The following is an 8,738-nucleotide window of genomic DNA, read 5'->3' on the forward strand; positions in this document are numbered from 1 at the left end:
TGCGATGTCTGTTTTTTTACCATCTTCTTGTTGCTTTGCTGCTGCTGCTGCTGCTAAGTCGATTCAGTCGTGTCCGATTCTGTGCCACCCCATAGATGGCAGCCCACCAGGCTCCGCCATCCCTGGGATTCTCCAGGCAAGAACACTGGAGTGGGTTGCCATTTCCTTCTCCAATGCATGAAAGTGAAAAGTGAAAGTGAAGTCGCTCAGTCGTGCCCGACCCTCAGTGACCCCATGGACTGCAGCCGTCCAGGCTCCTCTGTCCATGGGATTTTCCAGGCAAGAGTACTGCAGTGGGGTGCCATTGCCTTCTCTGTCTTGTTGCTTTAGGGGCAGAATAAGAAACTAAGCTGTTGAAGGAATGTAATATCTTTTTTAAAGTCCTTTTGATGCTAAAATCCTTCATGGTTAAATGGAAATTTACTTTCCAAAATTAAAAACATGCCTCTAAAGGCTTTATGGTCATTTCTCTTCCCTGTTGGAACCTCACCATTTGCTGTAAAGGACACCTGTCATTTTTGCAGTTCACCAGCCATCACCCCTCATTTTAATAACAGCTTTTTCAGGGATAAAATGAATGACTCTTTGTGACCCCATGGACTGATGCACGCCAGGCCTCCCTTCATCGGACACATGTGGACCAAACCAGATTGATCACCCCTCTTACCCTGGAGTGATACCCTGGAGCAGAGGGACACTCAGGATCAGAGCTTCCCAGAGAGGTCTCTGGAGATGCTGAACCTGTTAATTCAGTTTCCTCTTAAATCACATCGTTTAAATCATAGCCTTATAAAAACTTCCTTTATCCCTGATTTCACCAAGTTCATTTCCATCTCTTAAAACTGAAAATACTTCATCCATAAAGTATTTATGTATTTAAGTATTTACTTAAATACTATTACTTAAAGTGAATGTTAACAGTATCTAAAATGTGCCAATCTGAGTTAAATGGAATGAAAATATTTGATATAGGTTATTTTTTATCTTTGTAACTTGGTACACCCATTACTTCACAGCAAATAGATGAGGAAACAGTGGAAACAGTGACAGATTTTATTTTGGGGGGCTCCAAAATAACTACAGATGGTGACTGCAGCCAGGAAATTAGAAGATGCTTACTCCTTGGAAAAATTATGACCAACCTAGACAGCATATTAAAAAGCAGAGACATTACTTTGCCAGCAAAGTTCTGTCTAGTCAAGGCTATGGGTTTTCCAGTAGTCATGTATGGATGTGACAGTTGGACCATAAAGAAAGCTGAGCACCAAAGAATTGATGCTTTTGAACTGTGGTGTTGGAGAAGATTCTTGAGAGTACCTTGGACTGCAAAGAAATCCAACCAGTCATCCTAAAGGAGATCAGTCCAGAATATTCATTGGAAGGACTGATGTTGAAACTGAAACTCCAATACTTTGGCCACCTAATGAGAAGAACTAACTCACTTGAAAAGACCCTGATGCTGGGAAAGATTGAAGGCAGGAGAAGAAGGGGACGACAGAGGATGAGAAAGTTGGATGGCATCACCGACTCGATGGACATGAGTTTGAGCAAGCTCCGGGAGTTGAGGATGGACAGAGAGGCCTAGTGTGCTGCAGTCCATGGGGTCACAAAGAGTCAGACACAACTGAGCTACTGAACTAACTAACTAACTTGGTACAAAGAGAGAAAGTCTTTTTTGCAGTTCTGCTGTATAAAAATGATCATTTATCTCTTTGCAAAACCCAACACAAATGTTGAATATTTTATAAATCCCCTTACTGATTCTCCAGTTAAAATAAAACTTAGGAAGAGTTACGCAGCAAACTTTAAAACAATAGAATTACTCAAAGTATCTACACAGTCACCATAGTCACTACTGCTGCTGAAGCCACCACAGACTAGATGAGATAACCCATTGGTCAACTGTGGGGTGCTTTGCTGCTGTTGTTCAATCACTAAGTCGTGCCTAACTTTTTGTGACCCCATGGATGGCAAGCACGCCAGGCTTACCTGTCCTTCACTATCTCCCAGAGTCTGCTCAAACTCATGTCCATTGAGTCGGTGATGCCATCCAACCATATGTGCTTAGTATTATTCTAAATACTCCAAGGGTACAAAATTGTAGGCTTAGCTCATAAGCTCAAGGAACTTTCACTGACTAAAAGGGGAAAAAATAGCATAAAAGCAGGGACATGTTGAGTTTGAAAGTTGAAAAGGACATTTTTATAAGTAAACATGTAAATTGGTTTTCCTGTGTTGAGTACATTAAGTTAGACGGAGGAGATACTATTTACAAAGGCAGTGTCTATGAATGAAGGATTTGAGATTTAATGATTTAACTGCCACTCCACAACACTGGGATTCCCAGGTGGCTCTAGTGGTACAGAACCCACCTGCCAAGGCAAGACACGTAACAGACATGGATTCAATCCCTGGTTTGGGAAGATTCCCTGGAGGAGGGCTTAACAACCCACTCCAGTATTCTTGTCTGGAGAATCTCATGGACCAAGGACCCTGGTGGGCTACAGTGCATAAGGTTGCACAGAATCAGACATGACTGAAGCAACTTAGCACCCACCCATAAGATTCAGTTCAGTTCAGTCACTCCATCATGTCCAGTTCTTTGCTACTCAATGGACTGCAGCATGCCAGGTTTCCCTGTCCATCACCAACTCCCGAAGCTTACTCAAATTCATGTTCTACAAGTCAGTGATGCCATCCAACCATCTCATCTTCTGTCGTCCCCTTCTCCTCCTGCCTTCAATCTTGCCCAGCATCAGGGTCTTTTCAATGAGTCAGTTCTTTGCATCAGGTAGCCAGAGTATTAGAGTTTCAGCATCAGTCCTTCCAATGTATATTCAGGACTGACTTCCTTTAGGATGGATTGGTTGGATCTCCTTGCAGTCCAAGGAACTCTCAAGAGTCTTCTCCAACACCACAGTTCAAAAGCATCAATTCTTCAGTGCTCAGCCTTCTTCACAGTCCAACTCTCACATCCATACATGACCACTGGAAAAACCATAGCCTTGACTAGATGGACCTTTGTTGGCAAAGTAATGTCTCTGCTTTTTAATATGCTATCTAGGTTGGTCGTAACTTTTCTTCCAAGGAGTAAGCATCTTTTAAATTCATGGCTTCAGTCACCATCTGCAGTGATTTTGGAGCCCCCAAAAATAAAGTCTACCACTGTTTCCACTGTTTCCCCATCTATTTGCCATGAAGTGATGGGGCCAGATTCCATGATCTTAGTTTTCTGAATGTTGAGATTTAAACCAACTTTTTCACTCTCCTCTTTCATTTTCATCAAGAGGGTCTTTGGTTCTTCTTCACTTTCTGCCATAATGGGGGGAGGATGTCATCTGCATATCTGAGGTTATTGATATTTCTCCCGGCAATCTTGATTCCAGCTGTGCTTCATCAAGCCCAGCATTTCTCATGATGTACTCTGCATTTAAGTTAAATAAGCAGGGTAGCAATATACACCCTTGACGTCCTCCTTTCCCAATTTGGAAACAGTCTGTTGTTCCATGTCCAGTTCTAACTGTTGCTTCCTGACCTGGGATCACAAGGAGTCAGACACTACTTAGGGACTAAGCAACAACAATTGAATGTCAGGAAAGTACATGGCATGAAGTCAGACTCCTTCTAATAAGCTTCTTTCTCCACTTTGCTGAAATCAAGACCTGAAGAAATGATCTCTCTTCTTTCCTTCTACACCATCCAGTGGGAAGCTGGCTGCCCCTCCTCTGAACTAAGCTATCACTTTCTACCACTCTTTTGGAACTCATCAATGACATCCTGGAATGTGAAGTCAAGTGGGCCTTAGAAAGCATCACTATGAACAAAGCTAGTGGAGGTGATGGAATTCCAGTTGAGCTATTTCAAATCCTGAAAGATGATGCTGTGAAAGTGCTGCACTCAATATGCCAGCAAATTTGGAAAACTCAGCAGTGGCTACAGGACTGGAAAATGTCAGTTTTCATTCCAATCCCAAAGAAAGGCAATGCCAAAGAATGCTCAAACTACGGCACAATTGCACTCATCTCACATGGTAGTAAAGTAATGCTCAAAATTCTCCAATCCAGGCTTCAGCAATATGTGAACCGTGAATTTCCTGATGTTCAAGCTGGTTTTAGAAAAGGCAGAAGAACCAGAGATCAAATTGCCAACATCCACTGGATAATGGAAAAAGCAAGAGAGTTCCAGAAAAGCATCTATTTCTGCTTTATTGACTATGCCAAAGCCTTTGACTGTGTGGATCACAATAAACTGTGGAAAATTCTGAAAGAGATGGGAATACCAGACCACCTGATCTGCCTCTTGAGAAATTTGCATGCAGGTCAGGAAGCAACAGTTAGAACTGGACATGGAACAACAGACTGGTTCCAAATAGGAAAAGGAGTTCGTCAAGGCTGTATATTGTCACCCTGTTTATTTAACTTTTATGCAGAGTACATAATGAGAAATGCTGGACTGGAAGAAACACAAGCTGGAATCAAGATTGCTGGGAGAAATATCAATAACCTCAGATATGCAGATGACACCACCCTTATGGCAGAAAGTGAAGAGAAAGTGAAAGAGGACAGTAGAAAAGTTGGCTTAAAGCTCAGCATTCAGAAAACAAAGATCATGGCATCCGGTCCCACCACTTCATGCGAAATAGATGGGGAAACAGTGGAAACAGTGTCAGACTTTATTTTGGGGGGCTCCAAAATCACTACAGATGGCGACTGCAGCCATGAAATTAAAAGACGCTTACTCCTTGGAAGGAAAGTTTTAACCAACCTAGATAGCATATTGAAAAGCAGAGACATTACTTTGCCAACAAAGGTCCGTCTAGTCAAGGCTATGGTTTTTCCAGTGGTCATGTATGGATGTGAGAGTTGGACTGTGAAGAAGGCTGAGCGCTGAAGAATTGATGCTTTTGAACTGTGGTGTTGGAGAAGACTCTTGAGTGTCCCGTGGACTGCAAGAAGATCCAACCAATCCATTCTGAAGGAGATCAGCCCTGGGATTTCTTTGGAAGGAATAATGCTAAAGCTGAAACTCCAGTACTTTGGCCACCTCATGCAAAGAGTTGACTCATTGGAAAAGACTCTGATGCTGGGAGGTACTGGGGGCAAGAGGAGAAGGGGACAACAGAGGATGAGATGGCTGAATGGCATCACTGACTCGATGGATGTGAGTCTGAGTTAACTCCGGGAGTTTGTGATGGACAGGGAGGCCTGGCGTGCTGCAATTCATGGGGTCGCAAAGAGTTGGACACGACTGAGCGACTGATCTGATCTGATGTGAATGTCTCCTGGGGTGGCATAAACACAGAATAAAGTACGAGCCTCTGGAAGGCACAGTCTGTGGTCATCTCAGATCCCAAACAGCCCCTGTGTCAGTCCTTCCCCGCAGTTGCTCACCCATGGTGTCTTCTTGAATGTGGAAGGATTAGTTCCAGGATCCTCACAGATGCTTCTTCCTCATCTCCATCCTCACCTGGACAGTGGCAGCCTATGAACAGCTTCCTCATGTCTAAGAGAGAAAATTCTTTCAGAACTTGGGAGGGAAAAAAAGCTGATATTTTTACTTGTCCCAATGCACAATTATGCTCCCTAGGTCGGCTTTCTGCTTTTTTGATAAAATACCCTTGGCTCAGTCTATGGATGTTTGTTGATGGCATGTCTTTACTTCAGCACTCCTGGTTCCCTAGAATACTCCAAACCCACATCAAGTGCAGCAGAGCTCCACAAACTTATGCATGACCCAAAAGACAAGCACTGACACATCTCCTTGGTCCAGCTGGAAGATCAGTCTTAGGCAGTTAGGTAAGCGTGAGGACAGAGCCCTGCATGGGTCTGACAAATGGGTGTCTGTTGTTTCCTGAGACTCAGAGCATTGCACGCCCTCTGCCTGGCTGAACTGGGGTGGGGGCCTTAGGGACCTGAGTGGCATTGATGGGGGGACAAGCCTGCTCAGACCCTCCCACATGGGCTGCTACAGCGTGTGTTAGGAAGGACGCACACACAAAGACCCTATCCCAGGACACTGGATATAAGAAGGGACCCCAGCCCTGACTCTGCCCCCAGTGAGACCTGGAGCCTGGGAAGTCACTTTGCCCTCCTGCCTCAGTTTCCCCAGGGGTGGGATGAGAGGGGCTGTGAACAGACTAGCTCCAAAGACAACACAAGCTGTATTAACTTTGCTCCTTAAAAATATTAGGGACCAGTACAGGTCAAATTGAGATTCATAACATTGTAAACAGGTCCAAGGGTTTCATAATATTGTAAAGGATGTGCCTCTGTCCGGAAAGACAGTTAAAATGAGATGTTTGCAGCGGCAGCCAGTCTCCTAGGATTGAGGAGCTTGTAGATGATCATAAATGCTTGTATGACAGGAAACACAAAGCAGAAGTCATCCCAAGATATCTACTCTTCTCCAGAGCATGGAAGCCAGAACCTGTGGAATTTTACATAGGGGTGCGGAATGACCCAGTGCAGTACAATCTAGGATTCCAGGTAGTTATTGGAGTAGAGCTGTGAATACGGTTTTTGTCTGTTTTGTGCTTTGGGAAGATACACATTTTTAGTTCCTATCAATTATACTATCTTGAATCCAGGAGGAAATAACAAGGTGACAGGAATCATAAAGGCTTTTATCAAAACATGTTTCGATATAGCCACTGTAAAGCACAGAAATATTTTACATTGATTTTGCCAAAGATATTTTCTGAAAGATTATAAAAGTTTTATAAAGCTCTCATTGCAGTTCAGTTTCCTTTAATGGTACAATTTTCTAAAATCTAGAGTATATAAGTGCTGTTAGACACAGCTATCCTTCAATTATAATCTTCTCTGATGGGTTTATTGAAGCAGTAGAGTGTATGAAAGCCCCTTTGTGTTCAAGACAGTGGTCTATAGGATACTGTTAGGACATGGCCACCCCAGACTTCCCCTGGAGAAGCTACAGTCTGTGAGAGATGATACCCACACACCAATAACCACCAAATCAGGCAGCAATAGAGAAGCACTGTTGCAAATTTTCAGTCTACAAAGTCTTCTCTTAAACTCCTGCTTAAACTGCATAAGCTATTGCTGATTTTTCTCACCAAGTCTACAAAATAGAAGAAGGTGGGTACTATCACTCCAAATTAACCCACAGAGGCGCCAACTCAAGTCACCAAGACCACGGTCATCAATTGAGAAATGCAGATTTTTACTTCCTCCTAATACATCAAGCTATTCTTACGACTAATGGGAGATACATGACATCCCCCAAGGTCAAGATGAGAAACTCAAGATGGTTTATTGAAGGTCAGCCTTCTGATTTGAGTCAGAAAGAGCAGGTGTGAGTTCTCTCAATGGAGTTGAGGCTGGTGAGTGTCTCAGAGGAGGAAGTGCATGGACAGAGGATGGACAGGAGGCAGTAAGGGATGCTCAAGGGACCTACGAGCAGTGAGCTCTGCCGGAAGGACGGGGTTCCTGCAGAGCATGGAGAGGAGACAGCAGGTCAGAGTCTGCAGTGTCCAAGGAGGAGCCTGGGCTGAGCAGTTTATTCTGCAAAAAGTTGGAATCACTGGAAATATTTACGTAAAAGACAGTGATAGATGGAACGGGTAATTTAGAAACAGTAACCTTGAAGAGCCTTATGTTGTGTTTGTTTAGTCACTAAGTCACGTCGGACTCTTTGCAACCCCATGGACTGTAGCCCACCAGGCTCTTCTGTCCATGGGACTTCTTAGGCAAGAATACTGGGGTGGGTGGCCATTTCCTCCTCTAGGGGATCTTCCCGACCCGAGGATGGAACCTGCATCCTCTGTATTTGGCAGGCAGATACTTTACTGCTGAGTCACCTGGGAAGCCCAAAGAAAGATTAGAGTGTTAGTGTGTTAGTCACTCAGTTGTGTTTGACTCTTTGCGACCCCATGGACTGTAGCCCACCAGGCTCCTCTGTCCATGGGATTTTCCAGGCAAGAATACTGGAGTGGGTTGCCATTTCCTTCTCCAGGGGATCTTCCCGACCCAGGGATCAAACCCAGGTCTCTGGCATTGCAGGCAGATTCTTTACTCTCCGAGCCACCAGGGAAGCCCTTTCTCCTTTCAGTTCAGTTCAGTTCAGTTGCTCAGTCATGTCCGACTCTTTGCGACCCCATGAACCACAGCACGCCAGGCCTCCCTGTCCATCACCAACTCCTGGAGGTTACCTAAACTCATGTCCATTGAGTCAGTGATGCCATCCAACCATCTCATCCTCTGTTGTTCCCTTCTCCTCCTGCCTTCAATCTTTCCCAAGGAAGATCAGTTCAGTTCAGTCACTCAGTCATGTCCGATTCTTTGCTACCCCATGTATAGCAGCATGCCAGGCCTCCCTGTCCATCACCAACTCCCGGAGTTCACTCAGACTCACATCCATCGAGTCAGTGATGCCATCCAGCCATCTCATCCTCTGTCGTCCCTTTCTCCTCCTGCCCCCAATCCCTCCCAGCATCAGAGTCTTTTCCAATGAGTCAACTCTTCACATGAGGTGGCCTAAGTACTGGAGTTTCAGCTTTAGCATCATTGCTTCCAAAGAAATCCCAGGGCTGATCTCCTTCAGAATGGACTGGTTGGATCTCCTTGAAGTCCAAGGGACACTCAAGAGTCTTCTCCAACACCACAGTTCAAAAGCATCAATTCTCCAGTACTCAGCTTTCTTCACAGTCCAACTCTCACATCCATACATGACCACTGGAAAAACCATAGCCTTGACTAGACAGACCTTTGCTGGCAAAG

This window comes from Bison bison, unplaced genomic scaffold, assembly GCF_000754665.1.
Source record: "Bison bison bison isolate TAMUID 2011002044 unplaced genomic scaffold, Bison_UMD1.0 scf7180017864250, whole genome shotgun sequence".
NCBI lineage: Eukaryota > Metazoa > Chordata > Mammalia > Artiodactyla > Bovidae > Bison > Bison bison.